Source organism: Nyctibius grandis, chromosome 33 (genome assembly GCF_013368605.1).
Source record: "Nyctibius grandis isolate bNycGra1 chromosome 33, bNycGra1.pri, whole genome shotgun sequence".
Classification (NCBI taxonomy): Eukaryota; Metazoa; Chordata; class Aves; order Nyctibiiformes; family Nyctibiidae; genus Nyctibius; species Nyctibius grandis.
The window spans coordinates 272,157-290,261 of NC_090690.1; the positions used below are offsets into that span (position 1 = coordinate 272,157).

An 18,105-nucleotide genomic window follows, 5' to 3' on the forward strand; every position below is an offset into this window, starting at 1 on the left:
ATGAACGAGGTTCATTGTTTGCCTGCAGATACTAAAATTTCTTCAGTTCAGTCTCAGAAAAGCGCTGTTGTGTCTTCCAGAGCGGTGCAAAATTTGATCTGCTCCTGCTTTCAGCTTTGGGATGGAGCTTGAAATTAATTCCCTGCAGATCACCTTACTTTATGAATAAGAGGAGCTCCTCCTGCAGTGCCTGTGCTGAGAAAAAACAGGTGGGAATGCTGCTGGAGCTGCACACTGGGACAGGGGGTGATCCTGGAGCTCGGAGATGCTTCTCCCAGCCTGCCAGGGTGCTGGCTGGGAGCAGATGCTGGCTTCTGGGCGAGCTGCTATGGGAAGGGGCAGCACGCAGCTGCTAAACGGCGCTAAAGCAGAACGCCCCAAACTCTGGTTTACGCTTGACCCTCCAAAATGCAGTTTTCCCTGTTTAAGGCGTGTAAGAGGAGGAATTCTTTAACAGGAGGAAAGTGTATGAGCAGTCAGTGTGCTTTGCCCTTACACATACTGCAGCTTTTGTCCCCGATCCCCTGCGCAGCCGGGACTGGGGGGCCCGCAGCTCTGCCCAGCACCCCCGACCCTCGCGGATGCCACCAGAGATCTGCTTAGGGACTTTAGCAAAGAGACCGCAAGCGGGGGTTGTCACTGCTGTCACTCCGCCGTGTCATCTCGCAGGATCGTGCTCGGGCGTCGCGAAAGCACCCGGAGCCGGTGACGGGCTGGCCGCAGCGGCCGCTCCCGTTCGGGGTGGGGGTCTGGGGGGCTCCGGGGAGCGGAGCTGGTCCCTGTCACATCTTCCCTTGGGCGCTGCTGCCTCCTGCTGACGGGGCGGCGGGGGGGCTTCAGCCGCCCCGACCCCCCCCGGGCCGGGCAGCCCCCCCGTCCCCACGGGCACCGGCCGGCGGGACCCCCGCGGTGCCCGGGAGCGGCCCGGCCCCGCCGCGCTGCGGGAAAACGGGTTTTCTCCCCAAAACCGCCCGCAGGCGCCGCGGGGTGGCGCGTTTGTCTCGGGAACGGGCGGGGGGCGGCGGCAGCGGGGCCCGGTGCGGTCCCCCCCGCTCCGCTCCGGTCCCCCTCCGGCCCCGTCCCCTCCCGTGGCCCCGCTGCCCCCGTTGTCTTTGGGCGCTGCCCCGTCGCCCACCGAAGCCCCCTGGGGCGGGGGACGCTTCCACGGGGACCTGGAGGTGTCCCTGTCCCGCTCGGGCAGAGCTCCGGGGCCTCTGAAGTCCTTCTCAGCTTGGGGCCTTTTAATTTTTTTTATTTGTTATTACTTTTAATTGCAGCTCTTGAGAATCTCAGCAAGATTCATTTGCCCGAAATACTGCATTTTTTAAAGAATAAGTTAAAACGCTGGCGGCAGCTCTTTGCGTGTCCTCTGCCCAGATAATAATGCGTAAAATGATTTATGCTGAGAGCGTTGTGGTGCTGGTGAGAAATTGCTTCTGGATTTTGCACATCTCCTGTTCTGCAGTATCAGGTGCAGCAGTCAAAAGCTTCCACTCCGGTCCAATTAGGATGGTGCCTCTTTATGGCATAACCAATCTGGACGTACAAGCTGCTGCTTTATTCATTTCACTAATTGCTTGCGGCTGCTAAAGCTTTTCATACTTAAAAAAAGGTAAAAGTCAATCCCCAGGAAATTCAGAAATTGATAACAGAGTCCCTATGCTGGAAGGAATGGAGATGAGAAGACTTTTGATTTGTAATTTGTGGTCTAATAAACTAATTAGGAAGGAACACAAAATAATGGAAGCTTTGCTGGTTTTATTTAACACCTAACAGAAAATCCAAGTTGGTTAATTTTTGCTACGTGGCTCTAAATGCTAATTGCAGGGTAACTGCAGAGCTCCCCATCACGCTGTAATTAGGAAGGCAGCGATTTCCCAGTAACCTTTTATTGTTAAAGTGTTGTAAATGGCCCGGCCTGGCCTGGTCTGCAAAGCCCCCTCCCTCCATCAGAGGTTTCTCTCTAAGGTGGGTCATGCCTCTCCCGTTTGCAGGTGGCACAGTACAGAATCTGCATTTTGTTTTTTCAAAGTTAAAGTGTCTTTGAAATATGATTTTGCATCTAACGCAGAATGTAATAAAAAGACTTTAAAGAGCTGCTGACGCCTCGTGGAAAACTGAGAAACATTCTATTGAGAAACAATTCTGCTGGGCTGTCTTATCTGCTGTTCCCTTTGCTCATTTTTGATAGCAAGGGGCACTATAAATATACATAGTTATACATAAAAATGAGAAACCTTGGCAACCAAATAGAAGGTTAGTTGTTTTCTCGTGTTCGTTTGCTGTGGGCAGGGGGGTGAGGGGAGAGGGAGTTCGCCAGTTGGCATTTCACCTTTACAGCTACCGGGCTGATGCTGTGGCCGTTTGTTGGGTGCTGGACTGAAAGGGAGGCGTGTACCAGTGGGTTATTTTTTCCTGGAGGTATTTGTTAACCCTCTAAAAATAGCAGCAGTGGTTTCTGGGGCACTGACAAGGTTGGCGGTGGAACAGAAACGGAGCGAGGCGTCGGAGCCGGACAGGAGCTGCTGCATGGCGATGGGGCCGAGACCCCCTCGGCGGCAGCGGGGCTGGCGGCCGCACGTCGCAGCTTCCCGGGGAAGGCGTGAGAAACATGGTGGTGCCGGGCTGGGATGGCTGGCCCCCGCGCTCGTTGGCCTCGAAGCCCGAGCAGCGCAGCTCTGCGGGCTGTGCTGTCCCTCCCCGGCATCATGCCGGGCTGCTCCGAGCCCGCGGTGTCACCCGCAGGGCGATGCCCCACGGGAGCCAGGCACGTGGACTGTACGGACCACTTCCCTGTGCCAACATCTGAAACCACCACAGCGCCTTAAACCTGAGCGGCAGGACCTGCGGGGTTGCCTTGTGGAACTGATAGAATTGTTATCACCTTAAATCAGACCCGACAAAGGGCAGGAGCTCTGCTGCGAGGAGTGACTCGTACCGTTTCCAACCGACTGGGCAAAATAACTTGCCTGATCCCTTCCCTTCTGGCAGCTCTTGCAAAGAGCCGCTGTTTCAGAAGCCCAGCAGCCCAGAACCACTGCGGTGCAGTGCTCAGCCTCTAGTGCCCTGGATAGAAAACCTCGCGCCGGGAGCCCAGGCAGCCCAGGGAAGCCGGGCTTGTCTGCCCCTGCCACGTCGTTGGGAACCCACGGATTGAAGCTTCCAGTGCGGCAGTTGCTGAACGAGGTGCTCCGTGGTGTTAAGTTTTCCAGTAATTTTCCCAGGTGAATTATGCACCTGTCATGTCCTCAGGAGAAAACACTTTTTGCCATAGCTATCAACCGTTCAGAAGATGGAGAGTTATTTTGGCACCAAAATACTATACTCTGCTCTGAAACTGCATCTTGTTCGTGCTGTCATAAATAGGAGAACTCAAAACACAGAAGGTGGACTGAAACCACCATCAGGTGCTGCAAGATGTGCTTTCCTGTTATAAGCATTTTTGAAGTAAGAGCCCTTCTACAGAAATTCTTGTGTGCGCTGTTAGCAAGTCATGTGGGAAAGGACCGTTTGGACAAAGGACAACCAGTGTTACAGCTCGGGGCTGCAGGGGCTGCTGCAAGCTGGTGCACCGTGAGCAGCTGTGTGACGGTGCAGGGATCAGTTGCTGTGGCCTGGGTAGTGCAGGCATGTGGAAAACGCTCCTTTTCGGTAGGACGAAGAAAGCAGTTGCCTAGTAAATAAGGCAAGCTGATTTAAAATCAAGGGTTAATTGAGAAGCTGATATGAAACAGGCCTTCTGTATATTCAGGAGAGGTACTTTGAGGTGGTACAAATCACAGATAATGTTTATGAGGAAATGCAGCTTGGTGAGATGCCACCCAAAACTGACAGGGATTCCTTTTAGTAACTTGGAGTAGATATGGTTTCCACATGAGGAGGGCTCATGTGGGTGCCTGCCCAGCTGGTCTGCATCTCCCATTGCTGTGGGCTGTCCTGGCAGACCACTGGTAGCCACTGGCCTGATTTCCCCCAGCCCCAGCTGCTCCTTGTGCCGGCAGAGCTGCAGCAGCGGAGGGCAGGGGGAAACAGAGCAGGGAGTGCGAGCTGGGAGCGCAGTCTGTGCTCGGGGCTAGAGCTCGCGCCCAGCTTCCACCCGACGTCTCCTCACGCCTGGTCTCAGCCATTGGGGAGTTTTCAGGATGCTTTGGCAGGCAAGGGTTTGCTACTCGCCTCTCTTACCAGTCAGGGACTCCTGCAACAACCGTATCTGTCCCACTCTGTGTGTTATCGCTCTCTATCTCTAGATTAATGCTAGTGGTGTGGGCAGAGAGATTGGTCGCCGTGTCTCTAAGCCAGAGGAAGAACTGGGGCGTTAGCAATGCTCAGTGAGCTACAGGCCGAGCAAGGCTGTTATTTACAACCGTCTGAGATGCAGCTCAGCCTGGGCCAAGGTCCACATTTTCCCTGTGCAGGAGCCAACCTTTCTGCCAGGCTTTCCGCTTGAGAGGGTCCATCTCCACGCTGTCTCGCAGCGCCTGGGCTTTGCCCTCGGTACCAGACCTCGGCTGCCCCCTCCATGGCTCCCTGCTTGAGGGCAGCTTTTGTGCTAGTGTGCTGTAAGGGGGGTGGGAGAAACGCCGGGCTTTGTGAAGCAGGGAGAAGAGGGTGCGGTGAAGGGCTACTGGATGTTAAGCAGCGCACGAGGAGCCTGCAGAACTGGCATGGAGGTACCAGCTGCTGGAAGCGGAGTGCTGCAGGCAGCTGTGGGAGGGGGGGCTGGCGAGGTGCTGGGGTCCCTGGTGATGTTGTGCTGGGGTCAGCTGAGGTGGCCGTGTCCAGAGAAATGCCCCTGTTGTCAAGTTAAACACTTCACTGGGTTCTGCCCAGTGAGGCACAAATTGCCTGTCTGTGTGCTGGCAGCCAGGCATCAGGGTAACCACCGGGGAAATGGGTTTCTGTCTGGGCTTGCTGCATCTTCCAGGCTTTGGTGAGGATTTCTCAGAAGAAAGCGTAACCTTATTTTAGCCTCCGAGATTAGTGGACCAAGCCTTCCCGTCCTCGGGGACGGGACTGGAGTCCCTCACAAAGCATCCTGGGGGGCAGCTGGCCCCTTCCGCCTCCTCTGGGGTTCAGCTGCTGGGGCGTGCGCTGGGGCAGAGGTGGGAGAGGACTTGTTGAAAATGTGGCGACCGCTGTTTCGTGATTGCGGGCAGTCCCCAGTGCCGGCTTTGGCTGACAAAAGCAGCGCTCGGGCTCGGCGCTGCGCCTGTGGTTTGCCTGGGTGTGATAAAAGGTGACCTCAGAAATTGCATTTCCAAACATCTTCCCCTGCCTGTGAAGGATGGCATTGTTCCCAGTGTTTCAGGCTGGGACTGCCTGGGGCTCTTTGTTTAAGCTCCCTGGGCGCTGCAATCCTTGTGCACAGAGCTAAAGATGCTCTGCCAGAGTCTGAGATCCTGGAAGGCGGCTACAGTTCAGCCTTTTGTTATCCTGAGGATTAAAAACTGCGGTTGAGGATGAGCTAAGGAAATCAAAGAAACTTATCTAGGGACATCCCGCAGGCATGTTTAACAGTGTGGTGGAGCTGGGGTCAGGCACTGCTTCAGGTTGTTTCAAACAGCACGAGCTGGTAGAAGGGCCCACAGACCTCAGCGCAGAAGCACGTCGTACTTTAAACACGCGTAGCAAACTTCGTTTTGCAAAAAACCTGCTGCTGCCTGCTCTGATTTCGCTGCTGGGTGTCAGGAAAGGAGGAGTCCAAAGGGCGTCGTGCCTCAGAGAATCTGAGCCGTCAGCATCCCAAAGGAGCAGGGACTGCCCAGGTCAGGGAGGGCTGCTCGCTGCTGCTCGCGGTCCTGCCAAATAGCGTTTTCTCCCAGGGCAGATCCTCTGTGGCTGGAGAGGATGGACAATAGGGGCAGCACGATTAGGGTGACGTTTTGCCCTGCTTCAGCTTTGCACAGTGGCCTTGCTACGAGAATGGTCTCATACCACGTGTGCGTGGCCGCAGGGTTTGGGAACTGCGATGGGAAGCTTTGCTCGAGCCCACGTCTCCTTCCTCCAGACCCGCGAGCAGCTGCCACTCCCTGAGCCCGCGGCTTCGTGCTCTGCAGCAGCCTGAGCTCTGCTCTAGTCGGAAAAGGGAATCAGCTCTGGGAGAGGGGTGGCAGCGGTGCTGGGGGCTGCTCTGGAGCGCAGCAGCGTTCACCCGCCCGCAGCCCCCGGGGCACGCCGGGGAGGGGGCAGCGCCAGCAGCTCTGCTTGTCCCACGTCTCATTGGAAACGCGGTCCCGGGTCAGGCGGTTTGCTGCAGGGGTGCCTCACAAACAGCGCGCAGGTGGCTGCGCCTTTGCCTACCGTTTCCTCTCCTCTTCGCTCCCCCGAGCCTGCCAGCTCAGAAAAGGGAACGTGGATAGCACAGCACAGCCCAAGGGAGGGGAGGGAAATAGCAAACGCCGAGAGGAGCACCAGATGTTGCTGCATTGCACCGTAGAGCATCAGCGATCCTCTCTCCGGAATTCGCTCGGGATCCACAGGCTGGCGTCGATCAGCGGCGTTTCAGGGGAAGGCCTGGGGCGATGCCCTTTGCTGTCCCCTGGGCGTTTGTCACGTGTCAATCGTTTTACCAGAATGAGATAGAAAGTAGATTTTTAAAGTGCAAAATGCAGCTACTTCCAGCAGTCCCCGTCTGCCAAGGTGACCCACGCCCGGCTAGTCCTGGTTACGATGTGCTCGGGCAGATCTTGCAGTGTCCTTTGACACGCTCCGATGTGTGGCACTGAGCTGCGAGTGCACCCAGGAGCTGGGCAGCCTGTGCCTTGTGAAAAACCCAAGTACTAATTTTACTTTGCTTATTTCCCTTCACCTGGTGCCTTTGCCGTGCCCCTTGGCCTGTGCAGTGACTGCTGATTAGGAAAATGGCTTTGAAGATGGGGGGTGATCTGAGCCTTTACACCAAGGGCGGATCAGGAGTCCTGCAGGGGCTGGTTCTCATTTGTCCTCTGGCCACGTCGTGCCACGAGTTACACTGCCACGCTCCCCATAGTGCTGACGTGTGGCCTTAGCACAAGCAGACCCAAAGCCACGGTGTGTTCTCCCGGGCAGCAGCGCGACATGGAGCTGTGCTTACAGCTGTGACAAAAATCGTGTTTATTTCTGGAGATTTTTGTAATCATTCACTGAGCTACGTGGTGCCTCAGGAACTGGACGTGACAGCAAAGCAGAAGATTAGTCACAGACAGGCAGACCCGGGGTTTCACTGGGGAAAATCCCGTGTCCGTTTCTGGCGGGTCACGAGCCCAGCAGCGCGCAGGGAGCGGAGCACCCCGGTGCCCGACACGCCAGCTATGTGTGCTCCCGCAGCGCGGAGGGTGCCCTGGCTCCCGGCACCCGGCTTTGGGGTCACCCTCATGCCCTCCTGCACGGGGACAGCCCCTTGTCCCCTGGCTGCGTGAGCGAGGTCTGCTTGGAGGTGTTCAGGGGAGCCAGGGGCTCGTCTTCCCCGGTGAGAAGGAAGGTGACGGGCGCGGGGTTCATTCAGACACCCCGAGGCTGTACCTCTCCCTTCTCTGGGGCTTTTGTTCTTGTGTTGTCAGTCTCTTTAGCCTGTTTCAGCACGTGTCCATTGGGTATGCTTTAGGCTGGACCAGCACGACCACCTCTGACGCCTAAGCAAGCGAGAACATTCAGGAGTTAAGTGACTGGTTGTTGTATCTCGAGTGCGCTGATGTGGAGAGGAACCTGCACGGAATGGGTGTTCCTGTCGCCAGTGCAGAGGTGATGCAAGGATGCCAGCTCAGAGCCCCCGGGTCCCAGGGCAGGGGTGTTTCACTGTGCTCGTTTCTTCAGCACCGCTGCAGGGGCTTGGCTCCTGCGCACCCTGGTGCTTATGCCAATTAATTGTGACCAGATAACAGTTCTGTATTTAATTGGTGGTTGAAAAATAATGTGCTGGACAGCCCTGTGGGTGATGGTTACTGTACTGTGTGCTTGCTACGGACAGCGCTTGGCTCAGCCTTTGGGAGGAAGCAGGGCTGGTGGAAGAGGCAGATCAATCAATGTGACTGCCCACCAGAGTCAAATTAGAGAGAAATGGATTTTTTTTCTTTCTGGAAGGGAAAAATGTAGTGTTCCCATAAAAATACGAGGCATCTGAAATATTTTATGGCCATAATGTGTGTGAGAGGAAGGGTAAGCTTCATCCGGGCGAGGAGGTTGGATGGGAATTTCAATTCCTTGCAGCCCGCGCAGGATCAGGCCGTGCGTGCCGGCGAGCCGTCTCTGGTACGCATCCTGGAACCGGTGCATCCGTCCGACCGTTCCTGTCCCCGTTGGTGGCAGCTTGGTGACTTTGCTCCTCTGCCTTGATCTCCTGCTTCCCAGAGGCACCAGCCGAGGCAGCGCAGCCCGTCCAGAGCCTCTCCCGGGAGGAACCGGCCGCGGTTTGTGCTCTGCTTTGTTCTGTGGCTGCGGTAACCCCTCCTTCATTGGAGAATAAGATGTTAAGGAGCTTTTGAAAATGATCAAACCCTTCAGCTTCACTACTGTGATTAATCAATCGCAGCTGCTGCTTTACAGCTCCACGTTTTGATGTGTTTCAGGTTGTTCCAAAGTTAGCCCAGCTCAGGGCCAGTAAACACATTCCCGAGCCCTGGCAGGGTGCTGGGATGGAGCAAAAGCTGAATTTTCCAGTGCTGCGCTTTGCTCAAAGCCGAGGCTGCCCAAGCCTGTTGGGGAGAGCCCTGGGGCAGCCTGTTTGGCACAAAGGAGGGCAGTAACGAATTGCTCATTCTTGCCGTTATTTTCTGCAAAAGAGAGTTCTGCTCAGAGACGATTTTGCCTGGGGAGCCTCGCGTGGGCCCCCGGAGCTGTGCCGTGCCGGCACACTGAGCCGGTGCCGCAGGGATGTTTCCAGGCTCTCGGGGACACCTCAGGGAGCGTTTGGGGCTTGGCAGCCCTGGGGAGAGGAAGGGTGTCTGGTCCCCACATGGCAGGCGTGCTTTCCTCTGGCTGCAGGAGCCGTGCAGCCTGCCTCTGCAGGGTTTGCCTGTCTCCATGTCTCTGCCGAGAGCGCAGAGCTCGGTCTCTGGGCTGGCTCGGGGTTTCCCCAGCTGCTGAGTGCCCCCGAAACTGCCATGGGATGCTGGCACAGAGCTTCCAGCAACAGTGCAGAGTGTGAACACCCTCGTGTCCCTTTCTGGTGGCTGGGGAATAGGCAGCATCCCGAAACGCTCGCTGGGTCAAGGAACCACAGGCGAGCATGCAGAAAGGCAGCTGGGTGAGCGTGCTAGATGGTGAGAGGGTGCACCTGGAAAAATCTTGAGGGATTTATTAATTCGTAAGTTATTTCCAACATTTCTTGTGCTGATGCTGCCATTACAAGGGAGCATAGAATGCTCCTTGGAATTAATAATCCTAAAGAAAAGTGAGGAAGATATTTAAGAAATCTCTCTTCCCTGGATGGCAGCTGCATCATTGCAAATGTCTGATCTGCCCTTCCTAGCACTGAAGTATCTGAGGCTCCAGGTGGCAGCTCTAAGGAGTTTGTGTCAATTTTGGAGGCTTAAATGCTCCTTAGCAGTTGTTTTTTTTTTTTTTTTGTAGCTAAAGAGCCAAGCAGGATCATGAAGCATCACAGCTCAGATAGTTTGTAAAACCTCTGTCAAGCAGATTAAGCTGGAAATGGAAAAATTGCCGGTGGAGTCTTTTCTTTCTAATGCTTATGTGACAGAGGGTGATTTAAAGCCCATTTCACCACCTCGGCGGGGCTCCGGGTGCCCGGTGGCAGAAGCGCAGCAGCGTGGCGTGCCCAGACCGGGGCCGTGCGGACCCGTCCCGGGGTCGCTCCCGCCGCCGGCAGCAGCCCGGTGCGGGGGCGGCCGCGGGGACCGGGCACCCTGCGGGGCGCGGCGGAGCCAATGGCTGCTGCCGGGGTGGAGCTGGAGCAGCATCGCCCGGCGCCTCCCCGCGCCCCCCCCGCACCGCCCAGCGCCTCCCCGCACGGCCGGGGCTGCCGGAGGAGCCGGGCTGGCGGAGCGGAGCCGCGCTCGCAGCCCCAGCGCGCACCGGCCCCGGCAGCACCCGGAGCGGCTCGGCCGAGCCCGGCGCCTCGCCCCCCGGCCGCGGCACGGAGGTACCGGCCGTCCCCGCCGGCCTGCGCGGGGCTCGGGGCTGTCGGGTGGAGTTGGGGGAAAGTTACGGGGAAATCGGGGCTGTTTGATGGCGCGGTGTGCGGGGGGGCAGCGGGAGGGGAGCGGGACCCGCGCCCGGGGGCGGCGGGGCTGCCCGAGCGGCTCTGGGACAGCGGGGGCTGCTGCGGGGGGAGCCCGGGCTTGGGGGGGGGTCCGAGGCCGGGCTTGGGGGGGTCTGAGCCCGTGCTTTGCGGGTCCGAGCCCCTGCTCGGGCGCCCGGCCCCGTGCCTGCTGCGGGGTGCTGGTGCCTGCACCGGCCGTGCCACCCCCGGCCCGCGGCCGGAGGTCAGAGGTGGCCGGCATACGCTGTGCCAGCGGTCCAGCCCCGTGCCAGCCGTTAGGATGTTTTCCCGGGGGAGTTTTTGCTGAACGCTGCATCCACCTGCAGCCGGTGGCTGCGGCCGCGCAGGCCTCGTGGTGGGCATCCCCCGAGGGGCAGCCCCTGTGCCGGGCGGGCAGTGCAAACTCGGGGTGCTGGCACAGGGTGGGCTTGGCGCAGGCGTCCCCACGGTGCGGCGTGGGAACGGGGGCTCCTGGGGCTGCGGGATGCGAGCACGGATGCCTGCAGATGCGGGAAAACAAGGCAATTCTCTCTGTTCTGTGGGAAGTTTGGAGAACTTCCCAAGTCAGCACTGCTTAGGGAGCAAAAGCACGTTTCCAGGGAGGCAGCTGGGCACAGGGGGCTGGGGCTGCTGTCCCTGGGGACAGCCCTGGCCCGATTCACCGCAGCACCCGTGGGGAAGGCAGCTGTCAGCCTGTACAGCTGCTTGTCACCGGCGAAGGGGGATCAGTCTGTGCATCTCTGTGGGGCTGGTTGACCCCACGTGTTGCGCTGGAGTCATCCATAGGTCTGAGAGCCCAAGCAGAAGCTGTCCCTTACACAGCATGAGCCAGGTGACTTCTGTTCTGGGCTACGTGAAAGACCTCTGGTAACAGACCCTTGAGCCATCTGAATCGCTGGTCATCTGTATCCGTTGAGTGCTGATACCAGACCTGGGCAGTGTCCCCTCTCTTCCTGATGTTATGCATGATCTGATTGCTGCCCTTCGGGGAGCCACACGCTCCTTCTGCCCTCCCCTGTTGTTGGAGTGACCTTAGCGTGCAGAATTGGGTGAAGAAGAAGGTTTGTAAAGCCTTGAGGAGACAGTTAAAAATCACCAGTTTGCATTTTCTGCGTGAGATTGTGCTGTTGGCTCTCGCACGAGCACGTGCAGTCCATCTGCAAAACACCAACAGCGGCTCTGGACCGTAAGAGGTGAGCCGGGGGGCGAGGGGGATGCTGCGGGAGAGGGGCAGCTTGGAAGGGGGGACGCTGGGCAGGGGGGTCTCAGCTTCGGGGCTCTTGTTATTCCACAGGAAAGGGACAGTGACCTGGAGCGTCTCCTGCCACTTCTCCTTGCACTGTGCTGCGGGGCGGGCAACGGTAGGGACTTGGTAAACAATTTTGTAAGAGGTATTTTGATAAAGGTTGCTAGACAGTGACTCATCTGCTGTAGGAAGGGACAGGAGGGATGGGTGGCACAGGAGCTTTCTAGAGTAAAAATCGGTCTTTCCCCTCCAATTTTATCAGAAACAGGAGGTCAGGAATCTTTTATTACTCCCAGAGCAATGTAGACCCGTCGATTATAAACCTTCTAATCCCAGTGCCCCCTGCACCTGCACCTCCTGCATCTCTTCTCTGGGGAGGATCCAGCCTCTGGCCACATCCTGGGGTGGGACCGTTCCAAAATTTGGATTGACCCCCCCCACCCCCGATTTTATCTGATCATTCTTAGTCACTTCTGAGTCACTCCAAATAATTAATCCTTGTCCCCACGTAGCAGTTTACGCCGCATTTCTGTGAGTACCTGGCCAGCTTGGGTGTGCGCGTTTCAGAAGTCGCTTCCCTTGGCTCCGAGTTGTGCTGTCTTAACTTTCCTCCCACTCCAGCCTTCCTCCCTCAGGCTGTTCTGCCCTGCTCTGCCCTCTCCTGTGCTGAAAAGCCCCGAGGAGGAAGAGTGCTGCTGTATTCCACTCTCCCAGATGTCCTGTAGACCACATAGACACCCCTGACAGGCCTCCCCAGCTACACACAGCATCTCTGACTAACCCTTCTTGAAAAGCTCTTGTCTGTGCATGGAGATGTTTTGTGATATTTGCCTGGATCTGGTTTGTTTGCCGCTTCCAGTTTGCAAAGGAATTGGTGCAGCCAGTCGGTCCTTGCTGCCTTAGCACCTTCCTCCCAGTGAGCAGCCCGGCTTTGTCTCTCTGGGCAGCTTTATGGCGCGGTGTACGGCTCTGCACCACCTCTTTGTGCCAGGAGGTGTACCTGGGAACGCTGATGGGGCTCACAGAAGCCCCTCGGAAATTGCCGCAGGGTCTGAGACGGGCAGGGAAGGCCGGGGCTCGTGGGGTGGTCCTGGCCGGTCCTTGCAGCCGGGGGCTGTCAGGTCTGGGTGTCTCGCTTTATCTGGGTTAAGCTCCCAAGGAAGGGGGTGTGACTCGAGATCGGAACTGGTTTGAGAGATCAGAACTGGGCCAATTTCTAGGCCAAAACGGGGCCGTGGGTGTTCCCAAGGGTGAGTTCGGGTACAGAAATGGATGAAGGTCAAGGCTCCCACCTCCCTCCCCTGAGCGCAGAGGGGGCCGTCTCCCTGACAGCTGCCGGTCGGGTAGCAGGACATATGGAAGCTTTATTATTCCTTACAAAGTGTGAAAAACGCTCCTTGCTGAGAAGTACAGGACTTGTGTAGGGCACACGGGGCTGCCCCCAGGAACAGCAGCAGCTTCGGGGTGCGAGGGGGAAGGCTTTCCTCACGCCGTGCTGCCTTCTCCTGCGCAGAGAGTGTTTGCTGTGTCTGCACCCCCCGAGGGAAGGTTCAACAGAGCCCGGCTTTGCTGCGCCGGTTTTGCAGTGGTGACCTTCAGGCAGCTCGTGGATGAGACTGGAGAGGCGTAATGGGGTGGTGCAGCTTTGCCCCTTTGTTTCGGTTCTCCTGTGATTTCTTGGGCACTTTGTTGGCACCGCACTCAGTGCCCTGCCCTCCAGGGAACGATGTGCCAGATGCTCCTGTCCGTGCTTGCTGGGCGGTGGGGAGGCGAGCCCAGGCAGGGGCAGGTCGTGGGGCACCTGTGGGATGCTGAGCGCTCCGGGGCGCAGCAGGGACCGGTGCCCAAAGGACACCCTGCTCCTTCCTGCAGCGTGCCCGAGCAGTTTGGGTAGGTGGGTGCTTATCTGTAGGCGTGGACGTGGGTCAGTTTAAAAAGTCAAGAGGAATTAAATACATATTTTTCTGGTCTGTGGCTTTTGTGGGCACTGTGTCTAGGAAAACAAAGGGTTTTCTAGGGTCGCTCATTCCCTGCTGTCCGCTCGCGCCCGCTCAGCCTGGCTCTCGCACAAGAGTGTTTGGGTCTTTGTGTTTCTGGTCACCTTGCAACAGACACAGGGTGATTTCTGTCCTCTCTGCCTTTGCACCTCGCTCTGCTGACAGCTGCATTTCTCCTCAGCTTGGAGGTGTGAACGCTTCTACCTGCCACCACCTTCTGCTCCTGCGGAGCAGGAGATGCATTTTGCAGGGGACCGGGGGGAGCCATGCTATTCGCTTCTTCATTTATTAATTAGAAAGAAATAAAGTTGCAGAGAGATCAGATTTTGAGAAAGACCCAGAGTTCCAAAATGCTCCCAGAGGATAGATCCCTAATTACTCTGTAATTGCATTAGGCTTTAATTTGTTGTTGTTTTTACTGTAATGTTCCCATTTTTCTTGACAGTTTGCTCCGTTCCATTAACTAGAAATGGCTGGAGATGAATATTCTTATTATTAAAACTTGCCTGTTGTGCAACGCCTGACAGCTCTTGGGCCGTTAACGCGCTGGCGGGGGACGTGGGTGGCCCAGCCCGCGGTGGCCTCAGGCTCGCCGTGCAGGGGCACTCGGCGCGTGCGGCGCAGCGTTCGCCCCGCGGTGGCGTTTGACACGTGTGTGCGAGGTCTGATCCTGGGAGGTTTTGCAAGACTTTGCCCATCTGGTGACACCGAGCCAAGGGTCTGTTGGCCTGTGAGCAAGGCGAGTGGTGGCCGCTGTCGTCCTTCCAGGACACGCCAAGAAGCCGAGCCGAGCTTGCCCCAGAGCGGCTCACGGGCAGTGGCACTTCAAAGGTCTCGTTTAATCTGTTTCTCCCGGGCACGGAGCGGGAGCAGGTCTGGAAATGCAACTGGGAAGCTTCAAAAAGGGCTTCCAGGAGCTTCATTTGGAAAGCAATAGGGGAGAAGAATATCGCTGCTCTTAATTCCAAAGCAGAAATGTATTTATTTAGCCTTGTTAAAGGGGAAATGGGGTAGAAGATGTAGGTGGGCTTGGATCTGCTTCTTGCCAATATGTGTTTGTTGGTGAAACAAATCCTCGAGGCAGGAGAGTATAAATAAACCTTTTCAGAACATCAGCCTCTGCACTTGAGGCCCTGGAGGTGTCACCTGTCTCCCCCTCTGATCTACTTGCTTATATCGTGTACACATTGTGTGTGTCTCACAGGTACCTGCACAGGGCCCTGGCTGCCCTGAGCAGGGTGTGATGGAGCTGCACGGGTGGCTCTCAGAAAGTGGTGTCAGTGCTGGGAGACGCAGGGGACTGCACTGTCAACTTAAAACTGCTCCTAAATTTGATCCAGCCGCATAAAAGCAGTGGGTGGACTTGGTGGCAAAGTGAGACATTGGTATTTAAAGCTGTCATGAGGGATACAGCCACAGACATGACACCCAGCAGCTAGCTGTGAGCATGAGGCACGCACTGGTTTCAAAATTACATAAAGAAAATGGGAAAAGCTCTGAGTGCCGGATCTGCAGCACCCGGCCTGGCTCGAACATGATGGGATTGAACACCCACTGCTTTTGAAGCCGTAAATTAATCAGTTAAACCCCCTGTTGTACGAGAAGCTGTGTGAGCTCCTCTGTTATTTGGAATGCAATAAGCACATGCGAGATGATGGTATTAGTAAGAGGCAGAAACTTGTGTGGCCTCTGTGCTCGGCTGAAGGTGTTTGGGTGCAGCGTGGGCAGGCTGAGCCCCGGGGTTTGACCCGGATCACAGTGCAGGGGGGCTGCCCATCGCACCCGTGCCTTGAAACGCGCGGGGCTCCTTGGACACTCTGGCGCGCTCTTGGTGAACAAGCGGGAGGCTGGAACCATCAGTGGGATTTTTCCTTCCCACCACACAAGAAAATAAGTTGAAATGCTCGTGTGTGCATGGATGTGCCCCTGGGACGCTGGTCCCATCACACCATCACATCCACACTTACCTCCTCTGTGAGCTTTACAGGCTCTTGGCTCCGGTGACGGCACGTGGCAGGGAGACAGGGTTTAGCTTGACTTAAAATGAAAACTAATTAATCAATTTTGTGTTTTCCACCCAACAATGTCACTCGTGAAAGCGTCGAGATGATAACAGTGGATCCAGCTGCGCATTCGAAAATATTGAGCAATTATACAAGTTTATGACAATATTATTTCCTGCCACCAGAGATGCTTCACGATACTACTAATTGTAGCAATAATTAATCCATCTAATTTTCAAGCACACAACTGTAGTTCGCAGGAGTCTGGCAGGGAGCGGAGCCGTGCAGAGCATGGGGACCTGTTATTTTCTCTCTTTAATTGTCAGACTTTTTTACTGCGATCTCCACGTGCCGTGCTGATGCGAAGAGGCGCCAGCTGCAGCCCCGCGGTGCTGCCCTCGCCCGCTCCCGGGGGCCCTGGTTCCTCCCGGTGCTGGCTGGGGGCTCACGGGGGATCCCCCATGTGCTTGGACGGGGCGTGGAGACAGAGGGACGTGAGGAGGAATCACGGATCCAAAACCGGGCAAGAAATGAGATTGCAGAGCAGGAGGGAGCCGAGTTCCCGGTGCCACCTATGGTTATCTTCGCTAATTCATATTTATGAAACTCTTGAGGAGTTTTGCAGTCTCCTCCTGCAATGCAGGCTGTCTCAGGCTTTGCTGGGGTTTCAGAGCGAGCTCTTGCTGTTTGTGCCGAGGACGTCACGGGGCTGTCTCGTACCGTCTCTGCCGGCTGATGCCAATCATGGTGAACCCCGTTACCTTCAGTCTTCTCAGGAATAAGTCGTGCTATTGTGAGTGTTTCTTTCTCCTCTGGCTCTGATTGAGCCAGGTGATGCTTTATTTTGGGAACTTGGTGTTACCCGATGGATGCTTCCCTGTTTCTAGAAGTCCCGTACCACCAGCTCCTGACCCCTTTGCTTCTGGTAGGTGGGACAGCTGAGATGTCTCTTCAGGCTCCTGTTTTGGAGAAGTCTGCACCTCTCTAGAAGTTTTGGATCTGCGTGCACATAATGCAAAGGTATTTTCCTGCCCCTAGCAAAGCACAGAGGTTTTTTTTTTGGTTTTGCAGAATATACAAAAAGCATTTTTCAGCCTTTTTTCCTCTCTAGCAGAAAGGAAGGCTGATGGCCATGGCTGAAGGATAACTTGCAAACCCCGCTTTGAAAACTGGTGGTGTATGAAACACGTTAACTTGTTTTAATGCCTTTCGGTTGCTTCTCGGTACCACAGGGGATGCCTAATAAATAGTGTAGGAATAGGAGTCCCCAGACTATGCAGAGAGAGGGAGACCTTCCCAAATCCTGGCGTCGGAGCCGATCTCCAGGAGGAGCAGTCGCTGCCCAGCCCGGAGCGTGCCCGACTCCGGCCGTTCTGCACTGGCAGTTTAATCTCTCCCTGAGGAGAATGGAACAGTTTGCATTTCTGGAGACCCTTTCACATGCAGAGCTGGAGTTCTGCAGTGGGCATTGATGAGCCATTTCTCATTGCTCATCTGTTGTTATTGTCATTTTCTTCCAGAGGGGAAAATGAAGCATGAATTATCCGAGTGGCTCGCTGAAATGCTCCCACGTACAAGGCAGGTCTGACATAAAAGTCCAGTGTGCTTCTGCTCCCTGTGGGATGAGCATGGGAGATGCTTCTGCTTCTTAGAGGAACACAAAAGCAAACAAAAGAAGGGTTGTGTTTTTTCTTTTTTAAATCATGGATAGACAAAAAAGGCTGTAGGAGGGATGTAAATGTTTTATGTTTTACTGAAGATAAAGCTCCTTGTTGTTTGCTGTTGCACACAAAGCGAATTGACAGATTACATGATAATATGAAGGAGTTTAATGAAATCTGCTGGTACCCTTTAGAGGACGTGGAATTTGGATGTGCAATTAAATTAGGCCAGGGGTTTAGCTGCGCCGTGCTAACTAGGGGACTTAGATACAAACCATTTGCATTCCTGGTGTCTTGTTTCTAAATCATTTCATTGATTACAAAAAGCTCTGCTACAGCAGGGGAGCTGTAGCTGAAGGGAGCAGAGTCCATCAGTCAGTACAAGCAGGGAGGGTTCCTGGCCAAGGCTGCTTGGTTACCTCGGGGAGACCTGGGCTCCTGTAAATCCTCAGCGGGTGGCACGCGGTGAGGCGGCTCCGTCTGGCAAATATCAGATGTGTCGTGGATGGGAGGGGAGAGGAGAGGAGCTCAGCCCAGCCGCGGGAGGGTAACCAGGAGCATCTCTGCTCCTGCTGTCGCGAACTTCGTTAACCTTTGCTGGGCAGGGAGCTTTTAGTGCTGTCGGCAAGCAAGTGTCGACGTTAACCTGATTTGGGGTTAGTGCTGGTGGGGCTGAAGGTGGTTCTGGTAAGAGGGGCTTTAGCTTGGCCAGCTAGACCGGCACGCAGGCTTTTATCGAGGAATCCAGTATTAAAATAATCCCCCATCAGTGGTGGACAGATTTGTTCTCCGAAGGCTGCTTCTAAGCTCGCTGCCACCTTATATGGCTTTGCCTCTTGGGTTTCTGAGCGGAAGCTGGTGGGGAATGACAAGCCCTGATTATGCAAAGTACCAGAGGCGACGAGCACGGGGTTCAGCTTGACTCGCGTCCTGCTGCTTTGTGCGTTATTAGGGAGCCACAGGAAAAGTAGGTCCCGCTTATCCAAAAATAAACGTGGTGTCC

The 18,105-nt window shown here is 55.8% G+C and overlaps 1 protein-coding gene across 1 annotated transcript in view; it reads left to right on the forward strand.

Moving 5' to 3' along the window:
- The first annotated feature begins 9,996 nt into the window (after positions 1 to 9,996).
- The window catches only part of ZMAT4 (zinc finger matrin-type 4), a 52,221-nt gene continuing 44,112 nt past the window's right edge, over positions 9,997 to 18,105 (forward strand). Inside the window, exon 1 of the mRNA XM_068421591.1 lies at positions 9,997 to 10,075. The gene's annotated coding sequence lies outside the window, so the exon portion shown is untranslated. The remainder of the gene's footprint in view (positions 10,076 to 18,105) is intronic.